The 20,898-nt window shown below is 35.2% G+C and overlaps 1 long non-coding RNA gene across 1 annotated transcript in view; it reads left to right on the top strand.

Moving 5' to 3' along the window:
- LOC147064974 (uncharacterized) overlaps positions 1-20,898 on the top strand; it is a 70,211-nt gene that overhangs the window by 33,286 nt on the left and 16,027 nt on the right. The window contains exon 2 of the long non-coding RNA XR_015071964.1: positions 2,560-3,348. This is a non-coding gene — a long non-coding RNA (uncharacterized LOC147064974). The remainder of the gene's footprint in view (positions 1-2,559; positions 3,349-20,898) is intronic.

Raw genomic sequence — 20,898 nt, 5'->3', positions numbered from 1 at the left:
TGTCATATAACAAAAAATCTAGCACATTTATGTTTATAAAATACCCATTAAATTTGATAACCATGTTAATATCCTCAGAAAATTTTCGAGCGCTCCGGTTCGTAAACTTTTCCATTTCGAGCGCTGCCATCTGAACTAGGTAGACGATATAACAAAAAACCATCACACATATTTTTATAAAATATACATACAATTAGGTAAATTTATTATTTTAAAATAATATTTTCAGTAAAATAATATTTTCGAAAAATTATCAAGCGCTCCGGTGCGTAAATCCATCCAAAGATCACGTCATGTACTATGTGAGTTAAATTAATTAAATTACTGAAGTTTGTAGAACGCTGTTCGAATTAAGTACCCACTTAACACTAACACGTCGAACATTTACTTTATTAATTTTAAAATGTTGTGTTACATTTTTTCTGTAAGAAAATACGCCAAATATTAAAATTCCTGAGACCCACCCACCTATTTATTCTAACCGTAGAATGTTTAATAAATACATCTGTTTCAAATGTTATTTCAATATCATCGCTCAGCTCTCGCCGGTTGCGGTATTTAAGCGCCAGAAAATTTCAGCGCCGTTTGAAAGTAGATACCTATTTAATTTCGATTGAAGATGCTTCACGAACTGCGCTCCGCTGGGAGTGAGTGAGCTATTTAATTTAATTTAGCCGGATATCTGATTTTTTTCTTGGCTAGTTAGCGACAGCTTTGTTCAGCCAGTGGCATTCCGTTAATCCCCCCCCTCCCACTATAATTATATTATAGTTTCAGTTATTGCTGTCGCGATGTCCTTTCCGCAGGGTCGGCACCAACTCAAGTGTATTACTCTTTCATTAATATAGTGATTGCCAGACTAAAGAAAACCCGCTGAAATTGGATATTAACGATTGTTATTTTTAAAGTTATTCTAAGTGATTTCTCCTTTACGAATGTAGGTAACCATCAAAGTGATCTCCACATTTGAGACCGCTGACAAAATAACGTGGTGCACTCGAAACATTTGCGTATATAAGTAGATTGAATAAGTGACAGGTGAGTGTCGACACACGCAAAATAAGTGGCTGGTACAAATATAATTACTGTTTACACTTAGTGAATATGGTGTCATACATAAATATGACAATATAAGTGTCAAATGTAAACGTACCATTACAATCCATTCACATTATACAGTTTTGACCGTACGGAAAAAATTGAACGATATAAATCCGCAAGTTCCTCTTTTCCTACTATACGGTTTATGCAGCGTTTTTTGCGTCACTAGCTCCATTTGTGGTTGAGTGTTATGTTGTTTGTATGATTTAAAACCGTCTAATATGAAAGCGTGCATTATATGACGTACAGTGTACACCACTGAGTCTCGGTGCCTGTCCGGCCGCCGTACATACAGTGGAAATGGATGGCTGCTATACGGCGCCGTTTCGGTTTTTAACCGTCACCGTTTAATGTGAAAAGGGCCATGCTCTTCTTCACGCCACTAAAAGAATGTCGCCGTTCGATTTTTTTACCGTACTGTCAAAACTGTATAATGTGAAAGGAGCGTTATGAAATCATATATTTTAGACTCCTCAGCCATGAAATTTGCCTTTTGCTCGGACCTCTTTTTCCTGCGCCTACCTACTTCCAAAAGTCACTCTTCACAACTGGTAAATTGTATACCCAACAGCACTCGAAATAGAAAATTTTACGAATCGGAGCGCATGATAATTTTTCGAAAATATTAGCGCTTTAGTTATGCGCGCGGTGCAAAATTCAAAACATTAAAATTGTCTTTTTTCATCTTTAGTTTCAACGGTCTAGGCAAATTCCGAGCGCACTCGTTAAAATGTCAGACTATAGTTGTCTAATTTTATGTATTTTATGATATGATTTTTGAAGTTATACTTTTGGGGCATTTGGTAGAGAGTGAATTGAGAACTGCGCGCGCACACCGTTACGAATGTGCGCGATAGTATGAAGTTAGCTGCGAATCAGTCAGCTGTATACAAATGCAACTATGATAGTAGAATTGTTCCGTTGCTTAGTCAACGAATTTATTGTTGTTGGCCATTTACAATTTCTTACGTAAACAAACGATTAAACGTCAGAGTGACAGTTGTTACTTTACAAATAAAAACAACGATACATTATTATATGATTTAGTAATATAAATTAAAGTGTATAGAAATTAACCAACGGCGCTCCAATAAGAGGCCCTTTTTCTTAAGTGTGTAATTTAACAAGATAATTAAGGGCTAGTCGAAGAACTAAATTATCACAAGTTTTGTTTTTGTTTTGTTACGCCAAAGAAGTATAACTTCTAACGCGCGTACATAAGTACAGGCACCGATTGTTTGTTATATGACCTATCTACCTCAGATGGCCATATTATTTTTTCCATGAGATGGAGCGATATTTTTGCTGATTTCATGAACCGGGACCTGGTCCATTTCGAGACCTGATACCCAAAAACTTACTGCTGTTTATCTTTTATTAAAAACCGTCGTTATTCGATTTAAATATCTTATGTCAACAAATGTAATGTCCAATAATGTTTTTTTTATTTTTTTTCAGAATCAATCGGTCTAGCAATTTACTGTTGACAAGTGCTATGGACAGCCCTGCGAATCCGACGACTCCCGCGTTGTCTATTTCTGTTCTCACTGTCAAACGAGACAAAACAAGACAAGACTAGGTATTCAGTCACGAGGCGATTCGACCAACCCACACTGCATATTTTGATACCTATAAATCTATAGTGCTATCCGCTATCTAAGTCATAAGAGACTTTTGAAAATAATTATATTACCTATTTCAATATAAACAAGATTTATTTCGTGAATATTCCCTTCTTTTTAAGTAGGGATTCTTAGCAATATTGTCAATTTTACAACATTTACGAGAAATCCTGGAACACTAATATACAAAAATGCAGATTTTTATTTAATAATATAAGTATAGTAATTATTAATTAGTATGTAATTGCATTCGAATGTTTTCGGAAACATGCATGATGATGGCGTTTACTAACCTCATTTCTTCACACTCAACCGACAATTCCGATGATTACCGAACGCTTTATTATTTGCGAAAACTCACGAATGCTAATAGAAAAAAAGGTAGTTCATATTATTGTCACACGTTTAGGCAAGGTCTTTATTAAAGTGGTTATAAAAAATATTCGCCGTGTCATATAAGTTTTTGATAATACTAACGTGAGATAATGTTAGAAGTTTTTTTTTTAATTTTCACTCAAAATAATATTGATAATCTTGGTGATTTGGTTATGATCAGCTAATGACTCGAATATCTGCTTGTCCACTTGTTCTGTGTGAGGCAGTAATAGGCATCTACATAACCAATGTAAGTATGTATTATTTTTATTCAGTTAATTGTTTTTTTAATAAACATTATCGTCGTCGAGCTGTTTAAACCTCCGACGTCCCAATTTTGTAAAAAAAGATTTTTTAATATGTATACAATATATCACTATATCAATGACGAAATGTCGATACTAGGCGATTATTTAAAGCCTACATTCTTAATAAAAATATTTTTAATTGCCTTAATAATGAAATTATTAAAAAAATATAATTAGCCAAGATGTTTTATAATTTGACTATCGATTTAGTCAACAGATGAAACGTAGCAAATTCAATAAAATACATACGAGCTATACAAACACAATCTAACAAAGCAAAAGGCTTCAAGTAATTTGCTACATTCCACCATTGTGATATTCGGGAACTCATGATGGAATATTATAAGATCTATTCGTAAAAGAGACGGTTATATCATGCTGTGCTTTTCTGTCGTTGGTACGACACAAACTGACAATAATAATTGGCTAGTCATTATTCATCCAAGTTAAATAATTATATCAATGCATTTCACGCATAGAATATAATATAAACGATTACACACGTATAGTAAAAAACACACACACATAATGTAAAAACCCGAGGCTTTAGGTATTTAAGCCTTACCTGTTTTGTATTGTGTTCATTTTTTTTTCGCGCTGGATCTGATCCAAAATGGTTTTTTCAACTAAGCACTGAACTGAACTACCGACAGTAGATTTTTAAGCACCAGTTCGAAACTGTGGTTGTGCATTTTTTATATCTATTTAGTGTTTGTTGTCTTTTTTCCTGAAATTTCTGTTATCGAAAGGTAACATATAATATTTTTTGTTCAGTAAAAAGCTGTCCTAAGATTTCTTTAAGTTATCTACCACAGTGTTCCTACCTTCAACAGGCAGCCTTCGCCATTAATATAAATATAATATAAGTATACTATTCATTCACCGCATAGTTGACACTATTGTAAAAACAACATCAGTCTTCAACAATTTTTTGAATTTGGGGGCCCTTCATCACCGCGAACTCAAGGTACTATCGCAAAAATCTAGAATAAAAGACAAACCACGTGGGACGCGAACCTCACATCTTCCACTGGTGTGTGAGTTATCTCATCCTTTGACTTTAGATTTTATTCACATATTACATGTAATGGACCGATAGCTCAACAACGAATAAGAAAACTCAACTGGACAGTGAAAAATGTTTGGGTTTAGTCCCACTTAGTCTATTACTAAATTCGTGGGGTTACTGCCAAAAGTTAGTATGTCTGAAAATCATATTATGGAGTAATTGCAATTTTAAGTTAAACATGCCCCCTAAAATCAGACATAATGTTAATTTATGTGTGCTTTATGTGAATATCGGAATTGAATTGATTTTTTTCTAGCATACATATTTATATAGACACATAATCCGTTGGTTACCTAAAACTTAAAAAGATAATACCCATAATACCTAAATTATCGACTTACCAACTTTTGTATGTTTATTGAGATGGTTAATTATATAGGCATAAGTATCTAATTTTACAACGTTTTTATTAGGTCGTATTCTGAATTATCCGGTACAAATCTTGAAATCGATTTTTTAACTAACTTCCCGACTAGCTAGACATTTGAAACTTTTAGAATATATCAGAACACGATGCCATTGCATTTTTTTTAATACTTTTAGCCATTTTTAAGTAGAATTGAATTCATTTTCAGTTAGTTCTGTTTTGTATGAAAAGTTATTTCGGAAGAAATCCGTAATCCAATCCACTATTATTGGTTGCTAGGGTCCTAACAACTAAATTATTAATATATACGTGCGTTACTATGGAAATCAATATGAGTGTCAAAATGACATTTCAGTATTAGTCAAGTCAAGTTTATATGATTCAAAGAAAATTTTAAAACGGTATATATTAAAAGTTATGTTTATCTTGTAATTATTTATAATGTCGATTTTTGGTGTGTCGAGGGAGTTTAGCAGACGGTCAAGTGTGTCGCTTTGGTAAAAAATGTTGAACAACACTTTCTACATTTGATAAATTCTGATAAAAGTAAACGTTGCTACCACATGCGGTTATGCGGAATACGTAATCTGACCGGCGAATGCCAAGTACATTACATTGTAAAACGTGCGTAGAAAAAAACACTGGCAAGTTAGAGTTGGTATATTATAACTTGCTATGTCTGGTGTCAGTGGCCAGTGCCCACCCTACACACAGCACTTGTACGGATTTCAATACTTGGACAACACTTCATTTTATTTGAAACGCATAGATATAGACGCAGTATGTGTAGAATGAAAGTGCCTTGCCCGTGTAGTAAACTAGCATGATCATAGACAATATTATAGACATTAAATTTGTGCCTGGGAACTTGTAGGTACTTCCTAATATGTTTATGGTATATTACGTTTCGTTATAAAAACATTGTAGTTTAATTAAAACGGATTTAAAATATTTTAAATTAAATGTGTACTTAACTTCCATAGGTTTAGGATTTTTCGAAATATAATAAGTAGGGGAAGCCCGGGTAAAGCGGATACTAGCAAAGAATTAATGGTAAAAAAACTAAACTACATTTTAATTATGATCCGCTTTAATTATATTTGTATTTATATTCAATCATGTAGGAGTTATGAAAAATAAACTGTCAATTTAATCATTAAAACCTCTTAATTAACAGAAACTAAAACAATGCATATCCATCCGCCTTGCTCGAACCCCTCGGACTACGGCTTTTTACCACGTTTTTATTAGCTCGTATTCTTGTTTGTCCAGTACAAAATTTTTCTTGTTTGTCCAAGTTTTGTATTGGACGATTGAAGATTTTTAAATAAATTCACGACTAGCTAGACATTTTAAACTTTTAGAATATATCAGAACACGGCGACAATGCATTCTTTTAATACTTTCAGCCATCTTTAAGCAGAATTGAATTCATTTTCAGTTAATTCTGTTTTGTATGGAAAGTTATTTTGGAAAAAAATCGTAAAAAGTAATTATTGGTTGCTAAGGGGGTCCTAGCAACTAAATTATTAATATATACGTGCGTTACTATGGAAATTAATATGAAGTGTCAAAATGACATTTCAGTATTCTATATTTATTCAGTATTTCTATCAAGTACAAAAAAAAGTATTTATTAATACATAGAATTGTGAAGTTTATATGATTCAACAGAACATTCAAAAACGTGGTATATAAAAAGTTCTTTTTATCTTGTAATTTTTATTGTTATTCTTGTGATCAGCTTTGTTTAAACCAGGCTTAGAGTATCCTCCACTTAACCTTGCCATTGTACACAGTGACAAGGATTTGTGTGTATACGCAATCGTATAATTGTATTAGTAAACGCCAGGCACTTGATTGGTTTACTCAAGTATGTTGTATAATTGTATTAGTAAATTCCAACCACTTGATTTATTTACTCACGTTTTAATTTTAAAAAAATATATTCCAAATAGCAAGGTTAAGTGGAGGATACTCTACTCGAATACGCGGTAGTTTCTGCTTACTTTCGAATGCAATGCGGTAACATATTCGTAGTAAATGAAGATTTTCTATTCCATATTTCATTCATATCAATTAACATGTTGCAATATAAAATAATCATTATTTTCTACAGTTTACCTTTACCATATTGCATTCTCCCATGAGGGCCGCACGGCTTAAACGTTGGCCTTGGGAACTCAGAAATAATGGGAACTCAATTACCTAACGGGTAAGGAGTAGCAGGCAACCGATCTCGAGGAAGGAAGAATCCGGGATAAACTTAAACACGTATCAAGAATACGACATACTTCGAATACTGACAACTACTCTCGGTTCATTCGTTGACGCTCATTTAATATTGGTGTATTACACACACTATTGCACGTGCATCATGCCTGTTTCATTTTCGCAGGACACTCACACATTCAAAACCCTGAATCAAAACGTAGTGTATTGATTAAAGCCTATCGGAATTCTATTCATTAATCAGCTATTCTGTGGTTGGCCTAAAATGTCGTGGGCCCCAGGTTCGAATCCTGGGTCTGGCAAGTATACATATTGTTTTTCAATTTGTGTATAGCCAAAGTATTGACGCACTACATAGGTTGAGCATGTGGCTAACATCCATTTCTCATAAAAACAAATTCTGTTACTACAAAAATATCCATTCTGTGATTAGAATTGGACATGGTAAAAAATAAATATGTAGGTATATTGCATTCGAAGTATTAAAAAAAAAAAATTATACTATACACTTATATAGTAACAAAATAATAATAATGTTTTACTATGAGTTATTACGATACATCATCATCATCATCAACCGGGGTCAATCCACTGCTGGATGAACGCCTCCCCAAGCTTCTTCCAACTCTCTCGGTCCTGTGTCGTTTGCTGCCACGTATTTCCGCCGAACTTTATCAGTTCGTCAATCCAGCGGCTTTTAGGGCGACCCTGTGGCCGTTTCGTGCCCCTTGGGTACCATTGGATGACGGCATTTGTCCAGCGGCCGTCCTTTCGGTGAGCAATGTGCCCCGCCCATCTCTATTTTAGCTGTTTGGCAACGTCTATGACATCGCGTACTCCTGTCTGCTTCCTAACCCATTCGTTTCTCTTACGGTCCTTTCGCGTGATGCCCAACGTACACCTCTCCATGCCTCGCTGTGCGACTTTTAGCCTTTGGACATCTCTCGTGTTGAGGGTCCACGTCTCGCAGCCATACGTAAGCACGGGCAGCACACATTGGTTGAACACCCTACGCTTAAGACATAATGGTAAGTCATTATTGAAGATACAATTCAGACGTCCGAAGCACTCCATCCCAGCTTTGGTCTGCGAGCAGTTTCATCGTGCATGCTTCCGTCTATGGACACCTGCTGTCCGAGATAGTCGTAACTGCTGACTTACTCGATACATACTAGTAAATAGTTGAAACTCAGGCCTATGAATAAGTTGTAAAAAATCTTTCATCGCAATAGTACCATTCCTCAAACGAACCAGCCCGTAATGACATTACATCGACAAGAGATGAATCTATCGATCGATAAAATTGAAGGATGTAATAATATGGCATTAACTAGTATTCGTTTTACTCATGCGATCCGCTTTGCCCTAACTTCCCCTACATTATAAGTATTTGCACGTTGCATTAGGTACCTATTTTCTGCGCATTCGTTGCAGTGTTTTATTGAATTTATTCACACGGCGTTTCAAAGCGTCGTTAAATTTTAAAATAATTGAATTTGATTTTTTGTATTTTTATCGCGGGTGCAAACAAGGTAACGCCATAATAACGATAATAAACGAGAAGCTGAGGATTGAAGAAATACAAGTTATAAACCAAAGTTAAATCATATGCGATTGTTAAATCTAAATACCTAACTATTCTCATCATTCTGTAACTTACTTATATACTAACTTCAACCTGTTACGCCCCAGAATTGAGGTCGTGCCACTTCCCACGGTCCATCGCCACATTTCGCGCCTCCCACCACGTGAACTTGCATCGTGTAGATCGCTGTTATAGCACCGATGCATGCTGAGAGAATCCTTAAGGTTGAGCCACAAGGGTACGGAGTGTCGCACTTTGGCGGCATTCAAAACACGTGTCCCAGTTACGTGAAGCGTTTATTTGTAACTACTACGCTCATGAACTCATTGTTTATATCGCAATCGTACCAATGTACACCTAAGGTTTAATGGAGACATCGATTCTCAAACCTTAACAGTCGAGACTATTGAAGCTTGGTAAAACACTGCACACAGGAGCACATGTAGCACGCACGCATTGAACAAGCTATATTTGGTTCTCATGGAATACAGCCTTGCACATTCTGTAAATGAGGTGCTTTTTCAGATATTAAAATGTGTTCGACTTTTCTGTTATAAACATACCATGCGTTTCGAAATTATGTAATGTAAATGAATTTAATATTTTCTTTCACTAATCGGAACCTAGTTTAAAAAAAAATATGAGACGAAGTGGTAGGGGGTGGTAGTCTCGAGGATTTTACGAACCGGAGCTGCGTTCCGATTCGCTTCGGTCAATGTCGACCGCTGGGTATTAGGTAATAAAAAATGAATAACGCAAATAAAAGGATTTGTTATGCAAACATTAAGTGCATTCAAATTTCGTAGTTTCCCAATCTCTGGGTTAAGGTGATTTATAGTAAATTTGTATGAAATAACGAATAACTATTTTTTTTGTAAATGCATACTCCGTGCACGCTCTCGGCTTTGTATTTAAATGTAGGAAATGCAATCGTAAGCTGTTTACGGCCTTCACAAAGAATAATGTCTCAGTTGTTGTAAGTTGTAAGTCAAGTTGTTACACTTGCCACTTCATATAATATAGGTACTCGGTTCTCACACTTTAGGATCGCCCCACGCGAACTGTATTTTGCGGTGATATTAATATACAAATATCATGTCCAGTATTTGAGGAAATATTTCTAGTATTGCAACACTACATTTTGACGTACTTGTCATGGCGGCAACGCGTGATAGAGGAATGTTATCGGCTTTCCTTTTAGATGCAACTCATTTTCTTTGTAATTAATTATATGTTTAGTAAAAATAATCGTAACATTACTCCTGATTTTTTTAGACATATTTTTGTCATTTAAAGCTTCAAATTAGGTAAATTAATAGATCCTTACACCAAGGGAGCGTAAAATGAAATGATAAATTTGGGGGCGTATCGCTACACTGAAGGGCATGGTTAGTTTACAGCACAGGTTATCAAACTTATTTCAACCACCACCCACTTTTGAGATTTAAAAAAAAACTTAAGTACATTTTTACATTACTCTGTAGGTACATGTCAAAAAACAATCAAAACTCCTTATGACAATCTTGTGGTTATTTATTCTATTGATAATTAAAAATAAACAAAAATGTTATTATGTATTTCTTCATAATTATCTTTTGTCATTAGAGTTATAATAAATCAAAACCATGTTAAACGCGTGTAACGGATTTTGAAACGTTGAAGAATCTGGGGTATATTTGGGAGCTAACCCTAAATACTCTGTAGGTACATTTTGTAGGAAAGGTGTATATTGTATTAATATGATGCCCCATACATCTTTGAAGAGTTGATTGAATTTTCATCAATCAATTACTGGAGCGCCTGCCATCTTGGATTCAAGACGGGGCCCTAGATAGGCCATCAACCAAGACTTCAAGTAAAACATCCGATAACCCATGATTGAAGAGGTATGTATATCAGGTGGCCATTCATTTCTTCATTCAAAATCCCACGTAATATATTGTTTTTATTACATAATGCCATTTGGTGTCGAGTCAAATCCAGAAATATCCACAGAAAAACTAAGACCCGGCTCTATAAAACGGTCATACGCACAGTCGTTGCATACGGGTGCTAGTCATGGATGCTAAATATGAAAGCAGCTGAAATGGTGGACTGCTTTGAGAGAAAAATCCTGAGGCGTATATACGGACCCATGAATGATGGTGGGGAGTGGAGAATTAGGTACAACACGGAACTATACCGCTTATACCAAGATTTAAAACTCTCCACCTTCATAAAACTCCAGAGGCTAAACTGGGCAGGCCATGTCCAGCGCATGCCTGAGTTACGAATACCAAAGAAGATCCTCGAAGGAAACCCAGGAGGGAAAGGCCAGTGGGAAATCCACGCACACGATGGGGTGATAACATTACAAAAGATGCCAACCAGCTGCTAAAAAGCAGGAACTGGAAAAGACGTGCGGAGGACCGTTCCGACTGGAGGACGGCGGTGGAGGAGGCCAGGGCTCGACTTGAGCTGTAGCGCCATCGAAGAAGAAGAAAATTTGGTGTCGAGTTTGAATCCTGAAACAAGTGTTATCTCGCGTTTTTCTGGTCGTATTATTTTTCTGTCGTAAATTGGCTGCTCATCACTAGGATTCTATTTTTAAACAGTGTCCTGGACATAATTTAAATGCATTTTGGGTGGCAATCCAGTTTCCTATCCGGCAAGCATTTACAGCTGCATTCTAGACTGATATAACATAACAATCTGTTAGTTGCAAACTGCATTCACTTTTAAATTGCATTTTGTTATACATATTTCAGTTGCTGGTGGTGTGCGGTTTTTGTGATTCAGTGTCACGATACGCGTGACCGACAAACCTTATCTGTTTATCATACGACATGCATTTTGCTTTTGATACTGGTAATTTAGTCTATGGTCAACTTTATTGATATTGTCAATTTCTTTTTTGTTGTTTCTGATTTTCATTATGACAGGTAGGTACTTACTTGAAATCTTCCTGTTTATTTAAAAATAAGAGTGTTTGGTTGCCACGCTCGTTTGAAGTAAAACTTTTAAATGTGAATATTGTAACAATGTTATTAATAGTGTCAAATATATAAGTAGTGTAAATCTACACACACGATGGCCGAGCGGCATACGCGTCGGCTTATAATGTCATGGGTCTCAGTTTATAATCTTGGGTTTGGCAAATACACACATTATTGTTTTTCAATTTGTATTTGGAGTCAGAGTATCGACCTGACAAGGTGAGCCAGTGGCTAATATCCATTTCTCGTAAAAACTAAAATATGTCAATAATATAGGTACCTACCTACACCTTATATTATGATGATCTTATTAGGATCGGAAAATATATATACTTATAATATATAACAACTATACCAAGCCATGTGAAAACCAAAGAATCAAAATGAAAAATCACAAATTACAACTGTATTGCGAAATCACGCTAGTCTCACTCGAAGCTTAGCAAACAACTGGGAGCATAACGAAAACAAGTAACGCGCACTTGTCCGCCGAGACTGATGCGAGCGATAGCTACTCACTTCACTTAATTGGGCTTGTGTAAACGGGGTTAGTGTTAATTATTAGTACCTAATCAGTACTCGCACTAATACCGCCAGGTGTAAACAGGCCGAATTAGTAATATGCATTAGTATTCAGCCTGTTAATACGTGTCGGTATTAGTACTAGTAGCAAGTACTAATGATTAGTACTAATCCTGTGTAAAGAAGGCTTTAAACTCGTGAGTATTACAAAAAGTATAACACTCCGTTATTATTCCACGCAGCTCGACTGTCGTGGCATCATTGGAGGAGTTCAGTTTCCGTTTCATTTTTCGTGATTGCGTTTCCGTTACATTTTTCGTTATGCTTGGATTTTTATTAAACGAAATTGCACTACTTTGCCCTAAAAGGTTTCACTTTAAAACAATGCAGTTATTGTGTCTTTGCTATTTTCCTCCTATGCTGTATAAAATTCTCGCTGAAACCACCCTCAGCCCCCCTTGTGTAACAAAATAGTATCAGAGAAAGTCACGCCGAGCGGTTTGGTGATAGTATGATCCGGCATTATAATCTTGACGTGTCATGCTCGTCACAGTTGTCATTCTCAATGTACCAAGATAATTATGCCGGGTAAAGAAGAATGAGAAAAAATGCCACACACCCAATGATAGCCCAAAAATAGAATAATTCGAAATACAATATCACATAACCGTGATAGCAGTGGAGAAGACTCCATACTAGGCGATTATTTGAAGCCTATCTTCTTAAGAAAAATATTTTTAATTGCATATTGACTTATAATAATTTAAACACGCGCGTTAACATCATTTTACTCCCTACTTCAATTATAGTTTGTCAATTTATTAAGTTATAGCTTAACCACTGGGGAATGCCAAAAGAAATGGCGTATTTCAAAAAACACTACCTTATTCTTAGGTCAATAATTATTATAAAGCAATCATTATTAGTAGGACGTTTATCACACTTGAATGGTCAAAGACATACCTTATAATGAGTATCTTTAGAATTATCTTCAAATGTGTTAATCTTGCCCATTTTTTGAATAATAAAATGCCTAATTTTTATCAAATTTGGGATCACAGAGATTATCAATATAATTTTTATCGAAAATATTTCACTATAACAATGTCGACATAAATTATACTGATGGTTTTATAAATGCGTTTAAAAACTAATAAATGTAAAAAATCTTAACACCACTGCACATTTATGTACTGAAATATTAGAGCGAGAGGTTTAAAAGAATACTATTTTATGTAATAAAAATACTTTATGCAGTCATCAAATGTTTAAAATTAATATAAAGGATAATAAGGCTTCAAAATTATATACATAGATTATCTAAAACGTTTAAGGTATGTTCAGGATCATGCTTTGAAAATAGAAGAAAAGCTCCATTTTGACTCACGCTGAGCACGTCCGCCCTTAATCGAATATGAATAAATATAGACTGTTTTTAATAATAAAAAGGTCTCTTATCTAATAATTTTTGATGTGTATAAATGTTTAGAAAAAATACGTACTTAATTTAAACTGATCGCTTAATTTTATGTCGTCAGTGAGTTTTTGAAGTTTCATTAAATTAGTGTGTCGTTGTCATTAGTGTGTACCTACTCATTAGTAGTAATATTGTATTATATTCTTATTTCTCGTAAGTATACCTGACAAGTGTGTTATTTTTATCAGATCTCCACAGCCTACCTCTTTCCAAAAATCACCATTCGCCACTGCGTGATAGTCATACTGTATCGGACATTCTTGGCTAAAGCCAGGTCCAGTTATCTCAGTCATTGTGTAGTAACATAATATCTATAATCGTCATACCATAATCTCCGTCGCTACTGTCTGGTGTCAGATGAATGGATAAAGATCTGCTGGGTAATATTATGATAATTTACGATGATACACAGATAGTTTCAGGGGTTCTGCACTTTATAATTTAATATTTATTATTATTTAATATATCTTATTAATGAGGTCAGTAATTCTTATGGTTTAAAAATGAACCTCAAGAAAACAAAACTATTACTAGTATCAAAAACAGCGACACCAGACACCAACACAAATTTTGTCATTAACAGCGAACCAATCGAACGTGTGACCCATTATAAATATTTAGGTACATGGGTCAATGAGAAATGGGACCAGTCTCAGGAAATAAAAACTAGAATTGAGATCGCAAAGAGCGCCTTTCTCAAAATGAGACGCCTCCTTAGCAATCGAGATCTTAACCTAGGTCTGAGACTGCGTATGGTACGTTATTATGTGCTCTCAATTATTCTTTTCTGTGGTATGGAAGTATGGACGCTAAACCAAGAGATGTCACGGAGACTTGAATCTTTCGAGATGTGGCTGTATAGACGCATCCTCAAAATTCCTTGGACTGACCGGGTGACAAATGTTGAAGTTCTCAATCGAATGGGGAAGGACCGAGAAGTTCTACGTAGTATCAAAACCAGGAAACTACAATACCTCGGCCACATTATGAGAGGACAAAAATACAGCATCCCCCAACTTGTCATTCAAGGAAAGATCAATGGGAAGCGTAGCAGAGGACGGCGCCGCATTTCGTGGCTTAAGAACCTCCGTGATTGGTACGAGTGCAGCTCCACCGAACTGTTCCGGGTAGCAGACGGCAAATATAAGATCGCCTTGATGGTGGCCGACCTCCGCTAGGGGATGGCACAATAAGAAGAAGATTAAGAACAGGTGTTTGTTGAACATACGCCTGCTCTGGTGGTTTAGGCAGGGTTTAATGGAATTTTAAAAACTAACCAATCCCATCTGTAAACAGAACTAATACTACAGTATAAACTGTAGTATTAGTTCAATAAAAACAAATACGTATGACTAACAACGTTTAATGTGCACTATTTATGGCGGATCTTAATACCCTACCGCCACCCTTCGCTACTGTCTATAGTAATGAAATGGGACTAAGTACATATTTAAAAACCGTAACAGAAATATATTATATCAAAAATGCCTTTATTGAATCGTTCGAATTCGAAAGGAAGAAGAAGAAGATAACTTTTTGCACAAGCAACGAGTGGTCCACTGCCATACTATTTATTGATAACGTACTTGCAAACAGAGTTTGGTATTCTATAATGACTGAAGAGTATAAATAAGTTATTAGTTATTGTCGTTTGGAATCGATTGTCACATTGACAAACGTCCTAGTGTATTATATTATTATACACAGAAGAAGTTTACTTACTTTGATCGACACTTCCAATTATTAATAACACAGAACCACTAAATCAGATAAACTCCAAGGTATCCAAGATACGTTAGAATAATCTGAAAGAAATCTGAAACTAAGAATACTCCGACAAGTGAACACGACAGACGCATTAGTATGAGCACTCTATAGACAATGACAGGTCATTCATAGACAACGGGAGTAGCGTAAAGGTAGGACCAGTCGTGAATGTATCGGCTTTCCTTTTCTGTCGGCAATGGTTCTATATATTTACATTGTACACACTTATCATTGATGTAAATACTACTTCGCAAAATCGAACAGGTATATAATGTATAATGTGAGTACAGCGCGTGTTACCACGTCGAAACTACATCATTAACTTTTAAATTTTAATATGTATTTATCGCGGCGCATTTGGGAAACGCTGGACTACTACGTTCGGCCTTGTATGAATATGAATAGAATAAGAAACATCTACCACCTACATGGATAAGATCAAACAATATTATTTAACTTCAATAATATTGTCAATTGGCTGTATGAATCACCGTTTATTAACAGTTTAACGCGTGGCCAAAGGCCGCAGATAATTCGCGTCTGACGCTTGGTCTGATTTACCCACGAATTAGCCACACTCTGACGCCTGTCTGACTCTGATACCTATCTGAAGCTGACAGCGTCTCATGACGTGTGGCATAATTTATTGGAGAAACTTTTTGATTTATCAATATTTACAACTTTTAGCCTATGCATAGAATGGCGAGTTACGTTAATTCGAAATAACGTCAAAACGACATGCCTACGTCAAAATGATCAAAATAATTTTATGACAGCTGCGAAAGTCATCAGACAATGTCGCATACCTACGAAGTCAGAATTCTTGCCATTTATTTAATTTCAACCCGCAAAATAATAAAATTCTTGAAATATTTTTTTTAATGATCATAAAGGTAAAGTATGCAAACGACATAATAATATAAATTTAATAATATTTTATTATTATTAAAATTAATAGTGGATACCTATACACTTAAAATAATTTAATGGTTGCTTTATCAGTGGTTAATTGAATCAATTAAAGTAAGTATTGCAGATACAGTATACCTAGTAAGGTATACTTGATTCATATTATATAAGTTCCTATATTATATATTTTTATAGACATGGCAAGAAATTTGTATATTGTTCTGTTTACGAAAGTAAATGTCAACGTTTTTGATAATATTATAATAAGACGTATTTGTTAGTCAATACACAAAATATTTCAAATGATTTTAAGGTGACCATGGATTTTTGGTTGTTTCGACCGACAGATATTCTCACACGCACAATGTTTGTTAACATTGTTTTTTGTCTGTTAAACAGCCGATAAACGTTAATATAGTGTACCTATAGCAATTCGTGATATTCCTTGCATCTCGGCCTTAGTCGCGGACTATCCTATCTTATGATTAGCATTACTTGGAAGCTTAGGTACTTGAAAATGGGTTGATCGAACCAACTTTATGTTGGTCATGTTTACATACACAATTACTGTAGTTAAAATTAGACATTTAACAACATTAAAGAAATTAGTAAAAATCGTCTCCTCTCAATGTTTCCGCCGACGACGAGCGTTTCATATTATTTATTGTCTTACTTCTGGCTATATGGCCAAAGAACTGCTGTTGCAGTTCTGGAGACATATTTTGAAGAGCCAGTGGTATTTATGTTTATATATTTTAGATCATCAGACTTATACATACCTACGTCTTCTTATCCGTCCATTACCAAACGCCTACAGCACTACATCTCATCACCAATCTTACGTCTTTCTTTTTATTATTTTGGTAAATAAGCACATTTTGATCCATTTTGATTTGGCCCTGCTTTGCCATAATTTATATATCATTGCTCCCTTTGCGATGCCTACTCTTCAATTAAATTAATTTTCACAATAAAATAAAACAAAATAATTGAAAGAAAATGTTTTCCTTCGCTGTCCGATAGGCTATTGAGCCGTATTCAATATCAATGTAATTTTATTAGTGCCGTAATGTCGTGACACAATAAGTAGTTTGATCCCATTGTTGTTTGGTCGTTCCTGATTCAATGTTCCACATAATATACAATAATATGTATTTATAAACACAATAACTAGTTAACTACAAAGGATTGAATAAACAAAAGAAAATATAATATTTCTTACATATAAATAAATATAATATCTACATAGGTACACTTTCTTACATGAGTAATAATAAAAAATACTTACGGCTTATGCAGTAGAATTTCATTTAACTATTTTAATAAACTTTTTTTATTCAATGAATAATTCACAAGATTTAAAAAATGTAATTATTCCTAATTCGAATAAAAAAAATAGTAATTGGCACCTATCAACTCTTCGGTTTCGTGTTCCTCACTATTGACGATCGTGTCTCCTTTGAAATATTCTCGTTTTAAACTAATATGCAATCCAAAATCTTCATTTATTACAGGCATGCCCAACCCGCGGCCCAAATAAAGACTTTTTGCGGCCCAAGGCCCAATTGAAGTTTTCAGCTTTCTATATTTTGTTCGAAGATAAATTTCTAAAATTAAAACGACTGGCAATGTGAATTACAGCAGCATTTGGGACTACGTATCGCTACGAATCGTTGTTTTCGAAATTAAGCCCCGTTTCAGACGGGATACCGGTGTCGCGCTCGTATATAATATAGGAGGCCTTTGTATTATGTTTATGAACGCCCCAGAGCTAATGAGTCAACGCATAATTTCCCATTATAAATTAAACATAAAACTGGCCGGGTAATAAAAACAAGTGTATCGGTGGCTTGAGAATGTAGCGGCCGACGAAAAAGTGTACTGGGCACGCGTTGACTCATTATCTCTGGGGCGTTCATAAACATAATACAAAATCCACTTTATTCGAATACAAAGGCCTCTTTATTATATACGAGCGCGACACCGGTGTCCCGTCTGAAACGGCCCTAAATGTAGTAAAAACAAAGTGTCGCAGCATGCTCGATGAAAGCACGACCAATCAACTGCGATGCGCGTCGGCTAAATTACCTGTCGACGTAAAAAAGATATCAAACAATATACAATAACAAGTGTTACATTAATTATAAGGTAATAAAATATTTTGAATAAGTTCTTTGTTTTATTTGTTTATATGTGTGGCCCACCTAAGCTCAGTAATATTTTTTTTGGCCCAACAAACGATTTGAGTTGGGCACCCCTGATTTATTACCAACAGATTACCGTATTGTATTCGAAGATGATCACTAACTACCACCTAACATGGAAATTCGCAATTTAGTGCCACGGTCAGAATATAGTCTGCCTTGTTTCAGATATTATACGAGAATTGGTTCTGAGCCATTTAATTATATCGCCATACTCAACTTTAACGTCCAGAGCGCTATCGTCGTTAGGTATTTATATTTTCTATTTCACGACAGTCCAACAAACAAACTGGTTATTGCTATTCTTAGCCATCGAGAGCTATGCAGAGGCAAGTGAAGTGATTGCATACTTTAAGTGATGTCAGGCTATTTTTTTAACAACCGGCTCTCAGTTTAGTCTAAACCACTTACTTTTAATAAGTAGCCAATACTCTGTTTATGGTAAAGTACAATTTACGCTGCGTGAAGAAGTATCTGCACATATAGTGTACAGCTTTTTACGGTGATTGAATATTAACCACTCGCTCAAAAAATATATAGGTACACAATTATGAAAATATCATGTTGCACTTGACTGATGTATCCTTCATAATGTTTTCAATATAAATATGTAATATGTTGTGTAGTGACTATTTTGTTTTCTCGTGTCCGGAAATTTGTACGTATGCAGTTCGCCGTATCACACTTCACCGTGAAATGTTGTATGAGAAATATATGGTCGTATATTAAACCGTCCAACCTTTCCGAGTCGTATTTTTTTTCGACCATGCCCGATCCTAATAAGATCATATGGGTCCTCCACATAGTGGAAGTTTGTATTAACAGATTTTGTTTTTACGAGAATGGATGTCATTCACTTGCTCAACCAATAAGGTCCATATTTTGACTTGTTTACAAATTGAAAATTTATATATTATTTTGTATTTGCCAGACCCAGGAAAAATTCATGTCTAAATAAAACATGGTTCTTGACGGTTTACAAGAAGCCAGCGGCAAACAAATTTTGAAAATACCCGATATACTGGATTATTTGTTAGGTTAGGATCTAATAAAATTCCAACATTATTGTCTGCAATGCTCCACGAATAACGCGTGTTTTTTTCACGTCATCTTTGCGTCATCTCTTTCCGATAAGAAAGCTCACGGCGATTGTGCTACGGTGAAATGTAATACGTACAATTTACAAGTAACCTTATTCCCCCCCTACTGGTCTCGGTTTTAAGCGATAAATATTATCCATGGCAGTAAATTTATCATAAGCTGTGAATTTGATCTGTCGCTTTTGTGGTAAGCGTTCTACAATAATTACTACACTGCGATCTCTAAATTATATTTAGGTCCACGCGTTCGATAAATAATTTGTTGACTTTTAATTACAGTTCGGTTTTAGTTACCTATAGATTTATAATCAGCGCTCAAAATGGACCGGAACGCTCCTGTTCGTGAAAACATGGATACTTCCGCTCCGTCTCGTGGAAAAGTTAAAAATGGCGCTACAATTCGGGAAATATTATGAAAATCGTTACGTATATTAATTTACATTTTTTTTTAAATAAAGTTCAATAAAAAACTAGTCTTATACACATATTTAATTCCAATTCCTATAAACAACAATAAAATTTTGTGTTGTTATGTTACAAAGTTTTATTACAAATTCACGACTTGCATGCGATAGAAAAGGGAAGGAATAATAATAATACAGTTTTAACAGCATATTTCAAGAAAAAAAAAACTAGATTTGTTCGCCTGCGGCACTGAAAAATATTGCCTTCCCGAATATTTAGTAGTAGGTAGTGCATATCAGATATTTAAAGACTATTATTGCACTATTTGTTCGTCTAAGGTAGATTGATAGAGTATAATAATATAACAAAAAAAACTTGCACATTTTAATATTATTGGAAAATTGTCGAGCTCTCCGGTTCATAAACTCTAATATTTCGAGCCCTGTTTATAATCCAAAACAGCTATCCCTATGAGTAAATCAATTAATGTAGAATTATTTCGCAAATTGTAAATGATTTTATTCAACAAGTGGTTCGGCGGAGGCTGCGGGCACCGCATGAATGACCCGCTGCATGCATACTCTTCGATCAGTATTACATTTGGTGTTACTCAACCGATCGCATCGCATCAGGTCGTTAAGGAGGCGACCGGCAGGCCAGGAAAAAGACGTCAAACTGGTGTTGCCACTTTTGCCACATTTCTGCTGGTCACTTGATTGGTACGCATGGTAACATGTCGCGGTGATAACCACTGGATGACCAACCAGCCACGCCCGGAGAATGCTAAATTTTAAATGCTGCAATGTAGTTATGGTAGGTACCTACTGCCAATATAGTGCATCAATAGGGGATGTGAATCGAAGTATTATTACTTATTAGG

This window comes from Rhyacophila brunnea, unplaced genomic scaffold, assembly GCF_057557595.1.
Source record: "Rhyacophila brunnea isolate RB1 unplaced genomic scaffold, BYU_Rbru_1.0 scaffold_7, whole genome shotgun sequence".
NCBI classification, from domain to species: domain Eukaryota; kingdom Metazoa; phylum Arthropoda; class Insecta; order Trichoptera; family Rhyacophilidae; genus Rhyacophila; species Rhyacophila brunnea.
This window is presented reverse-complemented; position numbering and strand designations above follow the sequence as displayed.